Source organism: Mirounga leonina, unplaced genomic scaffold, assembly GCF_011800145.1.
Source record: "Mirounga leonina isolate KUSES-001 unplaced genomic scaffold, KU_Mleo_1.0 Mir_154, whole genome shotgun sequence".
Taxonomy (NCBI): domain Eukaryota; kingdom Metazoa; phylum Chordata; class Mammalia; order Carnivora; family Phocidae; genus Mirounga; species Mirounga leonina.
In genome coordinates this window covers 40829692-40852578 of record NW_023270389.1, presented here as the reverse complement: position 1 = coordinate 40852578, position 22887 = coordinate 40829692, and the positions used below count along the sequence as shown (strand labels likewise).

Sequence of the window (22887 nt, the reverse complement as noted above, 5' to 3'; positions counted from 1 at the left end):
GTGACCCCTGGGGAATTTCCTCTCTAGGTCTCAGTTACCTCATCTTCTAAAGTAAGGGGAATGGACAAGGTCAGCCTTTCCCAAAGTGCTTCACAGAACTTTAGTCCCTAAAAAGAAAAAAGGGTTCCACAGTCAAATAAATTTGGGAAACATTAAATACTGAATCTCCTTTTCTTTGAGATTCACAATGTTTAATAAATAGTAAGTAGGAAAGGCCCTGAAATGCCCCAGAATTTAAAATAATAATAATACTAATAAACAATAATAGAAAATCCTATTTTTGTTACTAAATTTTTCCCAAACTTATTTGGCCATAGAACAAGTGCTCATAAATCTTTCAACATACCAGAGAACACCCTTTATGAAACATGGACCAAATAATCTCTGAAATCTATTATTATGTACATCTATGAGTCTACGTTTATATTTCTCATACATGCCACTAGACATGTCACCATTACAAAGTACTCATTTTAGCACACAATTATGTATAAAGAACAATGAAATTCTGGCTCCAACTTGGGGAATAGGACTGGGGTAGAAGAAGAAATGCTCTAGAAGAAAGAAGTCATCTTCTAAACAAAGTAGAGGAAAAACCTGTTTCTTCTTATAAAACTAGAAGTACTGAATCTTCCCAAAGATCCTGCCTGACATCCAGAAAAAGAAAAAAAAAAAAGAGAAGAAAATGGCCCTAATGTGGACAGGAAGAGATACTTCTGCCTTGAAATTGAAAACAGTGCCTTTTAAAAGTCACCCCTGAGAATTACAAGCTGGTGGCAGTAATACTTAGTATTGGGGAAATGTGAGCAGCATGAATGCTCATAATGGAGACTGTGGCAGCCACCAAAAGAAGAAACAGACTCAGAAAGAATTCTAGAGCTGATATAGCCCAAAGTTTATCTGATACATGAATCCATCTACAACATTCCACCTAAGAGGTTATCCAGTGTCTTACTGACTATCTCCAGGAACTGGGAACCACATGGATAGCTCAATCTTTTGTTAAGATAAAAACATTCTCGGGGCGCCTGGGTGGCTCAGTTGGTTAAGCAACTACCTTCGGCTCAGGTCATGATCCTGGAGTCCCGGGATCGAGTCCCGCGTCGGGCTCCCTGCTCAGCGGGAGGTCTGCTTCCCCCTCTGCCCTCTTCCCTCTCATGCTCTCTGTCTCTCATTCTCTCTCTCTCAAATAAATAAATAAAATCTTAAAAAAAAAAAAAAGATAAAAACATTCTCACTGTAACATTTTCTTGTTGGTTACTGATTTTTTTCTCATACAGATGATTTCAAGTCCTCTCACACACCTCTTTTGAACCATAGTTTGATGACAAGATGGTTCAGTGGAAAGAATGCTGAAATTATCTTCAGAAACCGAAAATCCAATCTTCAACACTTGCCACTGATTATTTGGGTAACACTAAGTAAACCAACAGCTCCTGGCTTTTGTTTCCTAAATTGAAAAATAAGGCAATCTCTAAAATCCATAAACACTCTAACATCGTATAATTCCAAGATTTACTATGGCATGGTTTATCCACTACAAATCTCTTTACTCTGGCTAAGAGTTATAGTTTGTCTAAACCCTTTAGTGTGGTGCTCAGAATTCAGTAGGACATTCTAGAAATAGTCTATTCAGTAAAGAAGAGTGGAATTATTATGTTCCTTTTTCTAAACACTGTATTTACATTAATAATGACTTTCATCAAATTGGATTTTCTAAGGCCACATTACATTCAAATAACCATACCTGGTATCCAGGCACTGTGGATCCTAACAACTCTTAACCAATACTGCACTAAAGTTGCTCTCCTTTATCCCATACTTTCCAAACTGATTTTTTAGTACTGAGTATAAGATCTGAGATTTTTCTAAATTAGCCTGCATCTTGATATGTTTAGGTCACAATCTTTTGATTTGAATTGATACCCCAGAATATTCTTTCCAACTTTTGAAGTAGTTGATTCTGATAGCATACTACTATCAGCATTCTCAACAGACACTGATTAAAATGGATGACCAGGGTGCCTGGGTGGCTCAGTTGAGTAAACGTCTGCCTTCAGCTCAGGTCATGATCCCAGGGTCCTGGGATTGAGCCCTGCATCAGGGCTTCTCCCTCTTCCTCTGCCACTCCCCCTGCTTTGTGCTCTCTCCTTCTCTTTCTGTCTTTCTGTCAAAAAAAATGAATAAAATCTTTAAAAAAAAAATGTATGATCAACAGAAAAGGGTAACATTGAAAATAAAGCTTACACCCCAAAAGCTAGAAAAAGACCAATTAAACTCAAAGTAAGCAGAAAAAGAGGAAATAATAAAGGTCAAAGAAAAAAATCAATGAAATAGAAAACAGAAAGTAAAAGGAGAGAAAAATCAAAGAAACCAAAAGCTGGCTCTTTAAGAACAATAAAATTAATAAACCTCTAGGCAAGACTGATCAGGAAACAAAATGAAGACAGAATTATGAGTATCAGTAATGAATGAGGTTACATAACTACAGCTAGTGAAAGAATAATACAGGAATATTATGAGTAACTTCAAGTTAATAAATTCAACAATTTAGATTAAGTGTACTAATTACTTGAAAGACTTCAGCTACCAAAGTTTACTCAAGAAGAAATGGATAATCTAAATACTCCTATTTAAACCTTTCCACATAAAAAGCTTTAGGCCTAGATGCCTTCATTGATGAATTCTATCAAAGACTTAAGGAAGAACAATACCAATTCAATGCAAACTCTTCCAGAAAATTGAAGAGGAAAGAATTTCTCCCATCTCATTCTATGAGGCCAACACTACCATGTTGCCAAAACAAGACAAACATATTACCAGAAAAGACACCTGTAGACAAATACAGATGTAAAACTTTTAATGAAATTTTAGCAAATCTACTTCAGCAATATTTTAAAAAGGCATGCAATGACAAAATAGAGTGCTACATACTGAGTATGCATATCCTCCAAAAATTGATATGAATCTTTATGCCCAATGTGATGGTATTAAAAGATGGGGCCTTTGGGAGGTTGCTTAGGTTCTGAGAGTTGAGCCCTCATGAATGAGATTAGTGGTCTTAAAAAAGAAACCCTACAGAGAGTCCCTCATTCCTCCCACCATGTAGTCATAGTGAGAAGATGGCTATCAGTGAAGAAGTGAGTCTTCAACAGTCACCAAATATGCCAATTCCAGAACTGTGAGAAATAAGTATCTATTGCTTATAAGCCATTCAGTTTATAGTATATTGGTAGAGTGGCCCAAACTAAGAAATGGTGTTTATCCCAGAAATACAGTTGATTTAACATTTATAAATCAATGTAATTCACCATATTAACAAACTAGAAAAAGAAAAACTACATTATCATCTCAATAGATGTGAAGAAAGCACTCAACAAAGTCCAACACTACTTACCACGGATAAAATCTCTTAGGAAATTAAGAACAGAAGGGATTTCCACTCTTACCACTTCTATCCAACATTCTATTAAAGATTCTCTCCAGTGTAATCAGGCAAGAAAAATAAAAGACATCCAGATTGGAAAGGCAAAGGTAAAACTATATTATTTAGAAGATAACATGAGGGGGGTGCCTGGGTGGTGCAGTCAGTTGAGCAACCGACTCTTGGCTTCGGCTTGGGTGGTGGTCTCAGGGTCATGAGATAAAACCTTGCATTGGGCTCCACGCTCAGTGCAGAGTCTGCTTGGGACTTTCTCTCCCTTTCCCTCTGCCCTTTGTCCCCTTTGCTCTCTCTCACTCTCTCTCTCTCTCATGAATAAATAAATCTTTAAAAATAAAAAAGGTGATGACATGATAGTATCTATAGAAAATCTACAAAAACCTACCAAAACAAGTGAGTTTACCAATGTTGCAGAGCACAAGATCAATATACAAAAATCAACTCTACTTCTATATACTAACAGTGAATAATTGGAAATTGAAATGGAAAGACAAATAGCATTATAATAGCATCAAAAAATGTTAAATACTTAGGAATAAATCTGACTAAAGATGTGAAAAACTTGTACACTAAAAACTACAAAACTGTTCAAAGAAATTAAAAAATACCTAAGTGAAGAGATCTATCTTATTTATAGGTTGGAAAATTAAAGAGGGTTGATATAGAGATGTCAATTGTCCCCAAATTGATCTGAAGAGTCAACAAAATCCCAATCAAAATCTCAGTAGGCTCTTATTCTAAAATTCATATGGAAATGCAAAAGACCTACAATAGCCAAAAAACAAACAAAAGAACAAAGCTAGAGAACTAACACTACCTGATTTCAAACTTATTAAAGCTATAGTAATCAGGGAATAAACCCACACATATATAGACAACTGACTTTTTACAAATATGCAAAGATAATGCAGTGAAGAAAGGACAGTCTTTTCAACAAATGGTGTTGAAACAATACCTGTACTTAAAAAGTGAATTTTGTTCCATACATCACATCGCACACAAAAAATTAACTCAAAATGGACTGCAGACCTGAATGCAAAACCTAAATCTATAATGCTTTAGATGAAAACATAGAAGAAAATCTTTGTGACCCTGTGTCTTAGTTCAGACAGCTACAACAAATTACCACAGTCTAGGTGGCTTAAACAACAGAAACTTATTTGTCATAATTCTGGGGGCTGGGAAGTCCAAAATCAGTGTACCAGTGTGTTCAGGTTCTGATGAGACCCTCTTTCTGGCTTGCAAGGTTGCCCTCTTATGCTTCTTCACACAGTTCACACAGCAGAATACAAAGAGAGGAAGCAAGTGCTCTTTTTTTTTTTTTTAAAGATTTTATTTATTTATTTGAGAGAGAGAAAGAATGAGACAGAGAGACAGCATGAGAGGTGGGAGTGTCAGAGGGAGAAGCAGACCCCAGCTGAGCAGGGAGCCCTATGCGGGACTCGATCCTGGGACTCCAGGATCATAACCCAATCCGAAGGCAGTCACTTAACCAACTAAGCCACCCAGGTGCCCCTCTGATATCTTTTCTTACAAGGGCGCTGATCCCATTCATGAGGGCTCAACATATGATTTGGGGGGGAATACAAATATTCATTCCATAGCACCATTAATTAATTAATTAATTGTTAGATTTGACCAAAAGCATGATCATAAAAGAACAAATTGATAAATGAAACTATACTGAAATTTTAAAACTTTCACTCTTGAGAAGACACTTAAAGCTACAGGTTGGGAGAAAATCTTTGCAAAGTCTACATCTAATAAAGGTCTGGTAACCAGAATATAAAAAAAACTCTCAAAACTCAGGAATAAAGGGGCGCCTGGGTGGCTCAGTCATTAAGCGGCTGCCTTCGGCGCAGGTCATGATCCTGGAGTCCCGGGACCGAGCCCCACTTCGGGCTCCCTGCTCAGTGGGGAGTCTGCTTCTCCCTCTGACCCTCCCCCCTCTCACGTGCTCTCTCTCATTCTCTCTCTCAAATAAATAAAATCTTTAAAAAAAAAAAAAAAACTCTGGAATAAGAAAAATAAAGAATCTAATTTTTTAAATGGGCTCAAGATTTGAAAAGCCATTTCACCAAAGAAGATATATATAAATGGTAAACAAGCACAAAGAAAATGCTCCATTATCATCAGTCATTAGAGAAATGCAAATTAAAACCACAATGAGATACCATTTCGCTAACATTAAATAGACTGACAATACCCAGTACTGGAGAGAATATGGAAAAACTGGAATTGTTAGTGGGAATGTAAAATGGAGTGACCACTTTGGATCTCAAAAAAATTCAGCTGATTGAAAGAAGCCCAATAAATAAGAGTAGATGCTGTATAAACACATTTACATAAAACATTAGGAAATGCCAACAGTGAAAAAAAAGGTCAGCAGTTAACTGAGGAGGGGTAAAATTAGACGGGGTGGGAAAGAGGAATTATGAAAAAGTGTGAGGAAAGTTTTGGGAGTGATGGCTATGTTCCCTATCTTAATTATACTGATGCTTTCATCAGTATACAAATGCCATAACATCAAATTCCATATTTTAAGTATGTACAGTTTCTTAAATATCAGTCATACCTCAATAAAGCTGTTAAAAATATATATTAAACAGGAAAAAGAAAATGGCTTTTCTTGTCACTTACATGCTTGTTAGATTACAGATATTCAAGGATTATCTTTTAAAAAATGTGAAGTAGACTTCATTTCATTTTGGGGAAAAATTTTTTTTATAAAAACAAAATGCTTAATTTTACGACACTGAAAATTAAATGTTACCTTTATGAAACAGTTTATACTTTTTAATTGCATGATAAATAATAAATTTATAAAAACATTTTAGAAAATTCATACCTAGATTCCATTTTCCTGTTCTTCTGAATAATTAGGGCTAAAAGTAGAAGCCAGTTATGCTAGGATTAAAAATCACCCTGTAATAAAAATTTTTTTTAATTTTTTTTTTTTATAAAATTTTTTTAAAGATTTTATTTATTTATTTGACAGAGAGATACATAGGAGAGAGGGAACACAAACAGGGGGAGTAAGAGAGGGAGAAGTAGGCTTCCCTGCGGAGCAGGGAGCCCGATGTGGGGCTAGATCCCAGGACCCTGGGATCACAACCTGAGCCAAAGGCAGACACTTAACGACTGAGCCACCCAGGCGCCCCCCTTTTTTTTATAAATATCTTTTAAAGAAAAAATCACCCTTTAATAAAATCTTGACTAAAAAATTCCGTAACTACAAAGAAATCATTCCAGAAATATTCATTTACTGATAAGATTTTTCTTCGCTTTTTTATTGTAGTAAAATTATATAACATAAAATTTACCATTTTAAGCATTTTTAAATGTACAACTTAGTGATATTCAATACACTCACAATATTATACAATCACTATCACCATTTCCAACCTTTTTCATTACCTCAAATGCATATGCTACTATAGTAATGACAAAATGTTCATTAAATGAAACAACAGCAAGAAATTAAGGGTACACTTCTTTATAACCAGTCTTGTAAATCATAGATGATGTGAAAGTGCACAAGAACAGCAGGCAAAAATTACTGGCTAGTGATTAGATCCATCTGATAATTCACAAAATTTATATTTGTAATATGTGTTCAATTGCACTGCATTTTCACTTATTAATCTAAAAACAGTATCATACTGATTGAATATAGTGACCTTAAATAGTCTACTTAGCTTTTCTAATTAATTTGACCTAATTGTTTTTTTCTAATTTCTCACTAGGGGTTCTTAAGGACCTAAATAAGAAATGCCAATTGGAAATACCACTGCCATCTTCATGTTACTACTTCAGCATCAACATCAACACCTCCATAGAGAACAAAGAGATTATGAGAAAAAATTAGTATGTAGATTGAAGATACCAGGAGCAAAATCAGAACCCCGAAAGATCTCTTACTAAGAAGTAAAAGCTAAAATCCTTCTAAAATATTTTGCACAAATGCCCAGAATTTATGTTTACAACAATCAACACTTTGCTTCTCCTGGGTTACTACAAATAAACATCGTGTAGATGTTTTGGAGAGATGGGGTAAAAACAAGAAAAAGAAAACTAAAATCAGGAAGCATAACCTTCACTCTTCGAGGTCCATAACACACAACCTATAATAAAAATAGAGGAGAATGAAGTCCTCTTATATTCCACAGCCTTCTTCAGATAGTGTTGTTTAAGTAGACATGCTAAAAAGTTAGAATCCAAATCCACCATGGACAGTTCTAATTTGAAAAACAACTTTTCTATTAAATAAACTACTTCATTCTATTCAAAAGTGAACAACAACAAAAAAATCAATTCAGGTTTTCACCTTGTTGCTTATTTTTTCAACTATTATCAAAACAAAAAAATTCCAGGGCGCCTGGGTGGCTCAGTCATTAAGCATCTGCCTTCGGCTCAGGTCATGATCCCAGAGTCCTGGGATCGAGCCCCGCATCAGGCTCCCTGCTCGGCGGAGAGCCTACTTCTCCCTCTCCCACTCCCCCTGCTTGTGTTCCCTCTCTCGCTGTGTCTCTCTCTGTCAAATAAATAAAATCTTTAAAAAAAAAAAATTCCATTCTGACAGTTGTTTTTTTGATTCCCCAAAATTACAAGCTTAGATATGAATGCAAGGAAGCTTAAAAAAAAAAAAAAAAATTCTACAAGTGACACAGATTGAGAAATTAGCAAGCAAAATCATGCCAAAAATTACTTTATAATAAACCTTCTTTTCTGTTTAAGTACATTCCATTTAAGAATGCTCTATGTCGGGATGCCTGGGTGGCTCAGTCGGTTAAGCGACTGCCTTCAGCTCAGGTCATGATTCCAGGGTCCTGGGATCAAGCCCTGCATCGGGCTCCCTGCTCAGTGGGGAGCCTGCTTCTCCCTCTCCCTCTGCCGCTCCCCCTGCTTGTGTTCTCTCTCTGTGTCAAATAAATAAATAAGATCTTTAAAAAAAAAAAAAAAAAAAAAGAATGCTCTGTGTCCTGGGGCACCTGGCTAGCTCAGTTGGAAGAGCATGAGACTCTCAATCTCAGGGTTGTGAGTTCAAGTCCCACAATGGGTGTAGAGATTACTAAAACAAACAATAACAACAAAAAAGAAAAACACAAACTTTGGAAGAAAAAATAAGAATGCTCAGTGTCTTGATAAAGATAATGGTTGCACAAAACTGAATGCACTAAAAATGCCACTGAAGCTCAGTACACTTTAAATGATTAATTTTGGGGTACATGGGTGGCTCAGTCAGTTAAGCGTCTGCCTTCAGCTCAGATCATGACCCAGGGTTCTGGGATCAAGCCCCGCATCAGGCTCCCTGCTCAGTGGGGAGTCTGCTTCTCCCTCTCCCTTTCCCCCTCTTGTGTTTTCTCTCTCTCTCTCAAATAAATAAAGAAAATCTTAAAATAAAATCGTTTATTTTATGTTATGTTAATTTCACACACATAAAAAAGATTGCTTCTGTGCATATTTTGGGTCATAAGCTAACTAAAAATTATGAATCTGCTTTTCCCAATACTCTTGAGGAAGCAAGCATGTGGCCCTAATTGTTAATGGCAGACAGTTGGGGGACCCCAACATGAAAAAGGACACAACTATAAAAAACATAAAAATTGTGGAACTAGAGATTGGATGGCACCATAACTAAATAAAGCCTCCATTCCTCTGGACTTCTAATTGTGAAATCCATTCAAAACAGCACCAAGACTATTTTTGGATACTGCTGAAGTGGAACAAAGAACTCACGATGATCTCTTAATTCTGACCTGCATTAGACTAATAGACCAAATGCACAGTATATTTGTCTACCAAATAAAGTCCAACTTTAAAAAAAATTTAAGCCCCTTGAAAATTTGGCCTCATTCTTACAGATCACTATTCACCCGTAATAACCCTCTACTTCATTTAAAGTGCTCTAATGAATCTCCCCTGAATGTCTTGCACCTCTTTGGTTTTGTCCTGTTGCTTCTCTCTGCCTAGAAGGTCCTCTCCTACAGCTGTAACTATGCTTTAAGACCCAATTCAAATCTCACCTCTTTCATTTATCATTTTCTTACTACTTTATTTATGAAAATTCTTTTATGGCTATTTTGGATAAACTGCTCCTGAGAATATCTACCCAATATACTGTGTTATTCTTATATTGTTAAAAATTCCTCTCTGCTGTAAATACCCTAATTTAATTACTGTGTCATCAGTGAACTATATCATGTTTTTCCTTAAGCAGAAAGACTAGTTGTTGTAGTCTCTTTTTTTTAAGATTTTATTTATTTGACAGAGAGGAGAGAGTGAGAAAGCACAAGCAGGGGGAGGCACAGAGGGAGAGAGAGAAGCAGACTCCCCATCGAGCAGGGAGCCTAACGCGGGGCTCAATCCCAGGACCCTGGGATCATGACCTGAGCCGAAGGCAGATGCCCAACTGACTGAGCCACTCAGGTGGCCACTTGTTGCAGTCTTTTAAAAAGATAACAACAATCCATCCTTCTCTCAAGATGACAAGACATCCCATTCAGAAAAAATAAGAGTATAAAAATAATAAATCTTAAAATATTATTTAAACCTTATTCTGCTCCATTCTTTCTAAAAGAAATACACAAATTTAGCTATTTCATCTTCTCATTATAGCAACCAAAAGATTCCTTTGTGAACAGCCTAATAAAAACGTATTTTGGAACGGCACAGCAACTGTCAAACAACAGAAACTCTTAAATATAATCACACTAGATTTGCAATGCCTGATTCAAAGTATAGATATTTCAAACTCAAAATAAGATTCATGTGCCTCAGGTGTACATGCAAAATTAATTGCATATGATAACACACCAATATAAATTCAATTTCCCTTTCTAACCTCACTGATTGCACCTCTTGTAACAAGCGCATAACTGATCAATTTCTCATCAAGAACCACAAATTGGCACTCCGTCTCACAGGTGGTAAACTATGTTTCACCTCTCAACCTTCAATGAAGAAAATGAAAATTTAATCAGTATAGGCAGATTCCCTACCCCCAACACTCTAATCCCAAAAAGCTGTACATATGGTTATGCCTAAGAGTATTATTCAATCTTAAAATTCATCACATTTCACTTGTTCAGCTAGGGTAGATACTTTCAAGTCCAAAGTATACTAAGAATCTAAGCTTTAAAGAACAGGTGTTTTATCTTTTAAATATATATATATTATATTATTACATATATAAACATGTATTTTTTAGTGTGTGCATGTGTGCAGGCATGTGACTATATATGTGTATATATATTTCTTTCTACTAAAAAAGAAAACCTAAAACAATGAATAACTCAGTACCACTGACACTTTGAAAGAAGTGCCCAGTATATGGCTTCTAAAAAAATTAAGACTCAGTGGTTATCACTAAAAGAACTAAGCCTCCTTTGCAAAATAGCTAATCCCAGATCCCACCCTGGAAATACATAAGATGAGCATGGAAAAATTCTATCATATCAGATAGAAAAGAAGTTATCAAAGGTTATGAGAGTCATATCAAAACAAGTGAGGAAACTACCTGAAGAAGTTCCTACTGAGCCAAAGTTGAAAATTTGATCAATAATAAGGATAAAACTATACTGGACCAAATATACCAAGTATGTTTAAATATATTAATTCATTAATACACTTAAAAATTTTCACTCATATTCAGAAAAAAGTTAGAGAACCAATATTATTTTGAAAACTAGAAAATAAAGGATAAGACTTAGGCAATTACCCTACCTTTTCTATATCCATAGCTAAAAATAACGAGTTTATGAAGGCAAGTTTCTCGTATAAAATTCTGGCTAATAAACACAGGAATGCTGGAATATCACCATTTTGTGAACTCAATGAAGTTGTGGATCTAGGGATAGGCACTGATCATCAATAGCTAGTAACATTACAAACACAGAAACAATCTGATATTACATATCCCGCTCTTAATAGAAGTATACACCAGCACCTATAAAATGTTCTTAGGAAAAAAATATATATGCATAACATTTAATCTGATTTAGATCAAGCCTCTACATTTAACTACAAATTTACAGGAGATACCAAGAATAGAAACCATATTAAGGTATACCACATGAATGTAATCAGTAATCAGTAAAAAAATGTAAATCCCAGACTCTGGGAGACAAAGAAAACCAAACTAGCCAGTTTGTTCCACCAAATAACAATAATAATATTTTTAAAAGGAAAACAGAAAATGCAAAATAAATAAAAGAGTTGGAGGGGAAACCTATAGATCAACTCTGACCAAAAGAACTTTTTTCAATAAGAGAAATATTCTGTGCTGTCCAATAAGGTGCCTCATGTGGCTACTGAGCGCATGATGATTAAGGATCAGAATATTCCACTTTAATTTTAATTAATTTAAATTTAAATAGTTACATGTGGCTACTGTACTAGATGGTGCCGCTATAAATCAATGGAGAATTAAGGGACTTATTAATCAATCTGCAATTTATCAAATGATGGATCTTATTTGGGTCCCAATTCAAACAAATAAATCTTTTTTTAAAAGACTATAAAACAGGGAAATGTGAATCCTGTCAGATATTTAATAATATTAAGAAATTACTATTAATATTTTTATGTATAACAACTGTATTTTGGTAATGGGGCCAGAGATTATCGTTTAAAAATATTTACAGATACAATGATATAATTTCTGGAATTTGATTCAAACTAATTGGGGGGGGGTTGAATAAAAGATTAGGCATTGTATTGATAATGACTGAAGCTGGGTGATGGGTAAATGGGATCCTGGATACATTCTCTATATTTGTATGTCTTTGAAAATTCTAATAATAGAAATTTTGGAGGGAAGAGGGGACACTTAACTTGTATGCTAGGAAGAGGTTTGCTTGTTTTGTTTCCCCCAGGAAGGACAGTAGATACTAGAAATATAAAAGAAATTCTTAGGAGGGACGATTTGGAATACTTTGCAGGTAACTCTGGTTACAGGCCAATAAACTGTCCTTTAGTTTTTAATTTTTTTTAAGATTTTATTTATTTATTTGAGAAAGAGAGAGCACGCGAGCACATGCAAGGGGGGAGAGGGACAGAGACAGAGGGAGAGGGAAAGGGAGAGAATCTCAAGCAGATTACATGAACAGTACGAAGCACAACACGGAACTCCATTCCATAACCCTGCAATCATGACCTGAGCCAAAATCAAGAGTCAGACCATTAACCAACTGAGCCACCCAGGTGCCCCAAACTGTCCTTTATTTTATACACTCAAACCTATCTATTGGCCAGTTTTTTACTTTCTGGATGTCATACCTGAATTTCTCTTTAACATCATTTGACGGTTCCTTCCAAAGTGGTTAGATTAGAATGTAAAAGCAAATGCCTCATTTGGACCTATAGAGGTGGCTCACAATTTGAACTAAGAACATTACAACATTTTGTTGTTGTTGTTTTTCAATTTAGATTTAGGGATATGGTAGGACAAAAATGCACCACCATCACCACCCCAGCCGAAAGATATCCATGTCAAATCCCTGGAACCTGTGATGTTATCTTATTTGGGAAAAGGGTCTTTAAAATGTAATTAATGATCCTGAGAAGAAATCATCCTGATTAGGTGGACTTAAATCCAATGACAAATGTCCTTAGATACATGGAGGAGAATAAACAACGTAGAAGGCAAAGTGAAGAGGCAGAGATTGGAGTAAAGTGGTCACAAGCCAAGCAAGCTGGCAACCACTAGAGGCTGGAAAAGGAAAATTCTCCCTCCAACATTCCACAAGTGTAGCTTGATTTCAGACTCTGACCTCCAGAACTGTGAGAGAATAAATTTCTCTCATTTTACGCCACTAAGTTTGTGGTAAATTGTTAAAACAGCCACAGAAAACTAATATAAGGAATTATCTACTCTTTCAAATATTGACTACCTATTCCTTCCTTATATTGGCTCAATAATTAGAAGTTATTGTGAATCTAAGTAATTTTTTGAACATCTTTTCCATTTTGAAGGCAGGAATTTTTGTTTCTTTTATTCAATGATGTACATCTACTGCTGGAAACTACTCACTGATCATAACTTTTTATGTTTCTTTCTACCTTTCTCAGTGGAATTCTTTCATTAAACAGCTAAAGTGACCCTGCCCAAAGAAAACAAAGAGCATAAAGAAGAACTTACCTTACTTTAAACTCTGCCATCTTGAAGCTTTAACAATTATTCCAGATGTCTAATTGCTAATTTGGGAAACTCTATCTGAAATCATCAGGTTCATTTATCTGGTATGTTAGCTTTTCCTCTACCATGTCGAGTATATACCAATAATTTCCAAAGTTTTTTTGTTTCATGATTTAATGTTTTATAATTATCCCCTCTACTTCATGACCTTCTGTCCCTCAAACTTACCATTAAAAAAAAAAAAAAAAAACAGCACTGTGTGATAACTGACACAGTAACTTTATATGTTATTGATTTTTACAAGGGAAGGAAAAATTGAAACACTGAAAACACTTTACTCTGTGGTATGCAAAGAAAGGATTATAAGCCTGTGTCCCAAGCATTTCTTCCTTTCTTCTAACTTCCTACCTGTATGCTACTCAAAGTTGATAATCATTTTTGTCACATAATTTTACTACCTACTTATATCATTATCTTATGTTTTAGCAATCAGCATCCAATTACATTTAATTCTCTTTTAGTGAAAAAGAAGGAATTTCATCAACTTGAAGAGCAATACTATTTACTATTCAGAAGTACATCTTTCCTATTAGTGAACTAGCCTGAGGTTAGTGGCACCTTTAAAGAATACACAGATTATTTTTGCAAGTAATAATACTATTTAGAATCGGCCATTTCTACAATATGAATGAATATGCAATTCTATTCCACTATAAACATGAAATAATACCCTTCAGAAATAACTTCAGTATACACCCAAAACTAATGTAGTATGTGTCAACTAAACTTCAATTTTTTTTTTAAATCAGAAAGAAATAAAAAGGACGGATGGATGGAAGGAAGGAAGGAAGGAAGAAGGAAGGAAGGGAAAAAGAACGAAAACTTCATTACATGGCTTGAATATCAATCAGATCTTTTTATCCTTTCTTAAAGAAGTTAATGAGAAGATTAAAAAGTATATCATTCTTATAGAGATGACAATTATCTGGTTGGCTTGGCTCTTGTCTCAACTTTCACTCTTAGCCATCTGTATTTCTCAATGGCTCTCAAAACAAGATTGCAATGACTACAAATGAATCTAGTATTTCATTTTTTCGGTTAAACTCTCTACTAGTCCCTGGTATATAGTCTTCTCATGTAATATTAACCCACTACAAGCAGAAAGATTTTTGAAAATCAATAATAAATGAACTAAACAACACTAACAGACAAGTGGAAAAGAAAAAACACTGTCCCGCCACTGATCACCTGAAAATGTAGCAAATTATAGTTCTCCCTATTGTAAATATAAAATGGTTTTATTTCCAGTTCAGAAGAGTCATAAATAATTTTTAAGGAGATAATGATACAGATAACAAAATGGAAAACCGGGGGGAGGGGAGATACAAGATTATAAATATGAGAAAAGTAATACATTATGAATGCATAGATTTGACAGTAATCATATACATGCAAAAACTACTTCATAAATTTTAGAAATGCAATTCAGTCTTCCATCCTCTAGAACTAAAAAGCAAGTTAAAAAAATAAAAAGCCGGGGACAAAGGTGAGGTAGAAGAAGATGCCGGAAGTGGACTCTGTCCATTCAAGCATATAATCGGAATGAATAATTTACACGCATACTTTCATCTTCAAAGCCACTAAGAGCTGAATTCTAAGCAGCTTAGGGAGATTGTAACACATCTGCTAACCAAGATGAATAAGCAAAGGGAACCTAAGCAAAAATGATCCAACAAAACCTGTTCACAAGATTGGAGAGGGGGTGGGGAAACTAAAGACATGGCAGAATAGCAGAGACTAGTATAGTTGTGGTCACCGACTTATGTCCTTAACTGTATCTATTCATTCCACTTCAGAAAATCAGATAGTTGCATTAAGCCAACTGAATTAGAGAGCTGTATTAGGCTAACATTAGCTATATATACTCCCCATTAAAAGAATACTTTAGGGCGCCTGGGTGGCTCAGTCAGTTAAGCGTCTGCCTTCAGCTCAGGTCATGATCTCAGGGTCCTGGCATCGAGCCCCACATCAGGCTCCCTGCTCAGTGGGGACTCTCTGTATACTCTCTCTCTCTCTCTGCAATAATTAAAATCTTTTAAAAAAAGAATACTTTAGAAGATAATGAGAGGCAGAATGTGAAAGGAAAAAAAAGCATCAGTAGGTCTGTCCATTTTAATACAAATAATCTAAAAAATATATTCTACTGCATACACATATTTTAAAAATTCTAATAATTCATACATGATTTTTCAAACTTATGCCTATTTCATGTATCTTTGAAAGAAAGCATATCAAACACACACAAAAAACAAAAATAAGTAGGCACTCAACAGCATATATGATTTCTCAGCAGTCAAATGAAACTCTATACTTAAGAGCTCACTCTTAATAGACACTCAACAGCATATAAAATATGATTTCTCAGCAGTCAAATGAAACTCTATACTTGGCATCAAGACAACACAATGCCACAAAAACACAAAACCTTTAAATGAAGATCTCATATCATCTGTTTCTCTACTGATTTTAAAGAAATGCTACATATGTCACCTCAGACTATACCTTATGAAATTACAGTATTAGCATTATAAAACAACAACAACAAATAATATGCTTAGCCATCTAACCAGCAATTAAAATTCTGAATCTCAAGATCAAGTTAAAAATTAAGAAACAAAAATAAAAACAAGAAGCAAGCTAGGTCAATCTACTCCCTTTTTCCTACAAATAGTACTTTGGCTTCAAGGAAGATTGAGGGAAAGGACTCATTTTTATTCCTACTCAACTGATGTGTTCAATAAATATGAAGGTATTTTAGATATGAGGTATAAAACAGAAAAAAAGACAAAAATCTCTGGTCTCAAGGGACTTACATTGGTCTCAAGAATACTAATAAATCAATGAGAAAAATAAATACCTAAGATACCAGAAAGTGACAAATACTATGCAAAGAAATAAATAAAATGGGGTGATGTAATTTAAAGTGACTGAGTGGTTAAGTAAGATTGGATATTCAGAAGGCCCTTTGAAGGACACAGCCCCAATGATCAAATGATTCTACTCAGGTCAAGAGCTAAAAAGCCTTATTCTAAGAGCAAGCTTGGCCCAATTTAGGTACAGAAAGAAAGGCAATGTGACTAGAGCCTAGTAAACAAGGGGGAAAATGGTAGAAGGTAAGGTCATGACCACAGGACCAAATTATTTAGGGCCTTGTAGGTCAGAGTAATACATTTTTACATTATACCCTTGGACTGTAAGAAGGAGTCATGAAACTCCACTGTCATGCTTTTTGTAAAATTGTTGTTGGGGATACTATTCACCACACCAAACAAATACTCTTCATGAAGGTCCAAAGGAAGAATTTCTCTCAAATCTCATGGTCAATAACAACTGAACTTTTTCTGAGAAACTGATATAAATTTACCTTATGTGAATTCTGAAGTGAATCATGCTCTCATCTATCCCCTGAACCCCAGAAAACTCAGAGTTAAATTTATAATTAGCTTCTAGCAATTGTATAAAACCTTATGGCACCTATTTTTTCAAATAAATGTTTTCTTTTAGAATAGTTTTAGATTCACAGAAAAGTTACAAAGATAGTCCAGAGAGTTCCCATATACCCCCCCACAAGTTTCCCCTATCATTAACATCTTATTAAGTATGGTACATTTGTCACAATCAATGAACCAAAACTGAAACATTATTATAAACTCAAGTCTATAATATACTCAGATTTCCTTAATTTTTACCTGACGCTCTTTTTCTGTTCCAGGATCTTTACAATATCTAATCTATATACTAAATTTACTGGAGCTTTATATCACTATTCTATCTTAATTTCCCCCTTATTCTAACCTCTATAACTACTAATACCTAATATATCTTAATTCTATAAACCTCCCCCAATACTTCTGGGAACCATGTGGAATAACAACAACAACAAAAATGAGTAGAGACAGAGTTCTTGAAAGATAAAATTAGGGTGCCTGGGTGGCTCAGTTGGTTAAGCGACTGCCTTCGGCTCAGGTCATGATCCTGGAGTCCCGGAATCGAGTCCCACATCAGGCTCCCTGCTCAGCAGGGAGTCTGCTTCTCCCTCCGACCCTCCTCCCTCTCATGCTGTCTCTCATTTTCTCTCTTGCAAATAAATCAAAACAAAACAAAACAAAACAAAATAAAACCTCCACTTTAAAAAAAAAGGTAAAATTAGCTTTTTCCCAAAAAGTCATATAGTTGAGTATTATTCAAAATAACACTTCATAAATCTTTTAAAAATACAGAGGCTCAAAAAAATATCCAATTAAAACTTGTATTCAAATGTATCATTTGGATAAAAACGCAAAGTCAATATAAAAAAGTCTTTTTTATGTTTCAATATTAGTTTATTCTCTGGAATTCTCCTTTTGTTGGCACATACAGCATTAGTAATCCTGAATGTCCTTATTGAGCCACGCAACATTAATGTGGTCTCATATCACACAAATCTAAAATGAGGGTGAGGCAGAATGATCTTCTGAAGTCCCTTTCAGTTAGAAATGTCAATGATCTCTTAATTCTGAGACCTAGGTTGACTGTGAGATTCTCATATTTTGCCATCACAAGTAAAGAGCAGAAAACAGTAATGCTTCTAAACAAAAGATAGTACATTTTAAAAAGAGAATGTCAAAGCCTGAAGCTTTACTTGAAATTAATTCAGAGAAAAACAAAAATAGATTAATATAGTATATAAATTATATGAGTAGTGCATAAATTCATATGTATATAAACTATGTAAATCAAAAGTACCCTGGCAAAGGGGGAAATTCCCCCCCCAAAAAAGGTGTGAATATTTACCGAAGTAGATTAATTTCATAAAGTGGCTGAGATGCCAAATGGGGAAAGAAAAAAAAAAGCATGAAAGTAAAAAAAAAAAAATCAATTCATCAATTTATATTCACTAGTTCTCTATCATTGAAAATTTGACTATGTCAAATGGGTATTGCAATTAAGAGGTCTGTTTTCACATCCATACTAAATTGTTTTGTCTCAAAACAATCCTATTAAGGTGTCACTGATTTACTGCTGGGGAACCATTAGCTGCCAGCTTCATTTAATCTGTCCCAAATACCCAATACCTCACTGGCAGCAGGAATTATAAAACCCAATTGAGTTTAAGGGTTTTTAGCATCATTTTCCAAAAATTCCTTAAAACACTATTCCACTAAAGATTGACTCCAAGGATTCTAAGTGTGTACCTGATCTCTACATTAAAAAAAAAAATCCACAATTCTAGTCACTTTAATATTCTCATGCTACTGTCATGGTATGCTGCTCTACAAGTCTTTCTGCAGGAAAAAAAAAAACAATTTAAATACTAAAATGTTTAATTATTTATGCCATTATTTAAAAATCAATAAATTGTATATACTTTAACATGGAATTTAAGTCATCTTTTAAGTCATAGAATATTTCCAAATGTAAATAGTTACCAAAAGAAACAGATTATACAGAAGAGTAGGCAATATATTATTGTTATAATAATTATATAATTATATTATTATATCAAAAGAGATTAAATATAAATTGATAAGGAATGCCTGAGAATAAGTCCTAAAGCTTTCTTATGTATATTATTTTGGAATATGAGCACTTCCTAATTACAATTGTAAGACATCTATTTTAAATAAAAAGAGACCTTTTATTTTTCATAAATCAATATATGAATGATCCATGAAATTTACTATCAGAAGATGAATGAAGCAAAATACCATAAATCTGAATGTTTATTCATTTGAGTAAAAAAAGCAGCTTTCACCCCCCAGTGAATATGTCTTAATTTCTTAATGCATTGAAATTATTTGGTTGATTTTTTTTTAAAGATTTTATTTATTTATTTGAGAGAGAGAATGAGAGAGAGAGAGAGAGCACATGAGAGGGGGGAGGGTCAGAGGGAGAAGCAGACTCCCTGCTGAGCAGGGAGCCCGATGTGGGACTCGATCCCGGGACTCCAGGATCATGACCTGAGCCGAAGGCAGTCGCTCAACCAACTGAGCCACCCAGGCGCCCATTTGGTTGATTTTTAAATGAGGAAAAAGCCTACTTTATTAATGAGGAGTAAAGGCACTATGTTGAAATGTCCTACAAAGTTGTAAGAAAATAACTCACTAGTATAAAAAATTGTGTCTGTGGTCAACTTCTTATCAACAAACACTTTCAAATACTATGCCTTTTATCAAATAAATCACTTCACTCTTACAAAATCCATTTCAAGTCACCTTTCTTTCACTATAATTATAAATCCATTCCATCTTAAAGTATGAAATATGAGGAAGCTGCTTATTTTACTACAATGCATCTAAATTAACAAGTCAGCAAAAATGTTTTCGTTTTTTAAAAGATTTATTTGAGAGACAGAATGAGAGGGGGGAGGGGCAGCAGTAGAAGCAGACTCCCCCTTGAGCAGGGAGCCTGATGTGGGGATCGATCCCAGGACTCTAAGGTCATGACCTGAGCCGAAAGCTGATGCTTAACCGACTGAGCCACCCAGGCACCCCAGCAAAAATGTTTTTTAACTCTAATAATGATGTTAAATTATAACCATTCAACATATGTAACTATTCAGTACAGCTATTACTTAGATTCAATTCAATACAATAAATGTTTTAAAAAATATAAATGTCCTCTGGATGCTATAAACAAACAAATACTTCTGTATTCTAATAGAATAATCAAACTATCAATGAACTTAAGAAGCCTATAAACCTACTGGCTAATTACTGTCTAAAAGAAGTTAGCATTAATCATATTGATCCAAAATTATTTAAGATTTATGGCAGGGGTTTTGGACTTTGGCTATTTATTAGAATCACCTGGGAGAGTACAGAACTACCAATGCCTGGGCTTCACTCCCAGATCCTATTTAAAATAGGATCTGAGGGCGCCTGGGTGGCTCAGTCGGTTAAGCGGCTGCCTTCGGCTCAGGTCATGATCCTGGAGTCCCAGGATCGAGTCCCGCATCGGGCTCCCTGCTTGGCGGGGAGTCTGCTTCTCCCTCTGACCCTCCCCCCTCTCATGTGCTCTCTCTCTCTCGCTCTCAAATAAATAAATAAAATCTTAAAAAAAAAATAGGATCTGAGATGGGAACCAAGTATCAATATTTGTATCAAAAAAACAAAACAAACACAGGTAAACTGAATTAAACATACAGCAGATTTGAGAACTACCAATTTAGGAATATACTTCAGTTTTAAGATAAAAAAAACTTGTTCACTGGCACCAAAAGTTTTAAGTCTACTTAAAACTTAAGGTGTAGGAAAAAAAGAGAGTGAAGAAAAGAGATAAAGACAATATTCAAAAAAATAATCGAGGCTTAGCAAACATTTTTGCCTTTAAAAAATGTTAAAAGTTGAAAGCCTTATCTTAGACTTGGCTGATAGATCTGCTTATGCTACACAGCTAAATAAAAGCCTAGCAATACAAACAAAATAGTAAGAATAAATGACAGAAATAATTATCAATCAAACTTAACACCACAGAAAGACAGTAAATTAATATAGTATCACAATCAAATGAAACAAAATTATAGTCGCTTTAATAACTAGGGGCACCTGCGTGGCTCAGTCGTTAAGCATCTGCCTTCAGCTCAGGTCATGATCCCAGGGTCCTGGGATTGAGCCCCACATCAGGCTCCCTGCTCCGCAGGAAGCCTGCTTCTCCCTCTCCCACTCTCCCTGCTTGTGTTCCCTCTCTCACTGTGTCTCTCTCTGTCAAATAAATAAATAAAATCTTTTTAAAAACTTTTTAAAACTAACATTTTCTAACCTCAATACTACACAGAATAGTGTTTCTTTAAACCACTTTCAATATCTTCAATTCTTAAGTACCTCAAAAGAGAATTCATTTTAAGAAGATAAAGTTACACAGCTTTAATCTGAGATTAGAAAGAACAAAGAAGTGCAGAATATTTCCCTTATGAAAAGAGCATATACATCTGCATGATCAGCCCACAACACTCCCTTTACAACAGGGTCCAAAGAAGTTAATGTCTCTGAGCAATATGATAAAAAAAAAAAGTTCTTAACTATAAGCATTTTAGCATATTATCACAGAATTCAGTTTTTCCTCTAATAACAGCTAAAAGTGTATGAAAATTACTAGCAACATGAGCCGGCATGAAGGGATGAATGAGGATCACCAGAACATTGTTACAAACTGGATGGTAAAACTTAAAAGAAAAACTAAAGATAACCCAACCTTGAGAATAAAATTAATTGAACCAATAATAAAACAAGTTACACAGGATGACGGAACCAGTTAAACCTCCGTGTAATTTCATTTTTCTTAAAATGAAATTTTAAGAAACTTATTTTAAAATATTCGAGAGGTACTCTTTAAGACACAAAAAATAAGAATAAAGAAACATTTTGATAAATCTTAAGTGCTTTCAGTTAAACATTAGAAAATTAAATATATTATTATCCAAAATTCAGTTACATATTATAAAACTAATACCTAAGTGCCAATACCCTGGTAAAGATTTCAAGATGTTAAAGGAAGCACATTTTGAAGGCAGAATGGTTAGAGATGAAAGACGTACATTTCTATGTCATTAAAGAAATGAGATTCTTTTTTTGTTTGTTTGTTTCAGGAGTAGAATTCAGTGATTCAGCAAAGAAATGAGATTTTTAATTATAGACGTATACGTTTATGAACCCACTTCAGCATCTGTTACATGTCATAAAAATAAGCCTCCAAAAGCCTGTCACTAGAATGACTTAATAGAATTCCAGTTTGGTATCTCACAAATATATTAATCTGTACACACTATCTAGATTATTCTTGGTATATACTTTTTCACATTCATCTCTCCTGAAAAAAAATGTGAAATTTTAAAAGATTACCCAGCCTCGGAGGAAACACTTCCTCAAGAAATAACTGTTGAATTAGCTCCATAATTTAATGACACAAGAACTCTTACAACTTTAAATTACAACTCTCCAAACCTACCAAAGGTTAAACTCATAAAGAATCAGCTGATGAGCAGAAGCTGAGATAAAAGATCAATAAAGATAATTGGAGAGACGACTATTGTCCTTAGACCAGTGATTTTATGACTGCCAAACTGTGCACATGCATATATATACATGCTTATATCACCCACACACATACACACAGTAAATACGCTTCACTGTTTTTTTTTCTACTAATCCCAATCTAAAGACATGACATAAATAGAAAGGAAAACTAAATTGCCCAGACTAATTATGGACTAAGGATTCACTGAAGGAAGGAAGGAAGGAAGGAAGGAAGGAAGGAAGGAAGGAAGGAA

General features: G+C 34.7%; 1 protein-coding gene and 1 non-coding gene across 2 annotated transcripts in view; one reads left to right on the top strand and one right to left on the bottom strand.

The window, feature by feature from the left end:
* Window positions 1–22887, bottom strand: part of XPR1 (xenotropic and polytropic retrovirus receptor 1) — a 242984-nt gene that overhangs the window by 189556 nt on the left and 30541 nt on the right. The gene's annotated exons all lie outside the window — the stretch shown is intronic.
* On the top strand, window positions 8432–8504 carry TRNAE-CUC. The gene has a single exon. It is a non-coding gene; the product is annotated as a tRNA-Glu (tRNA).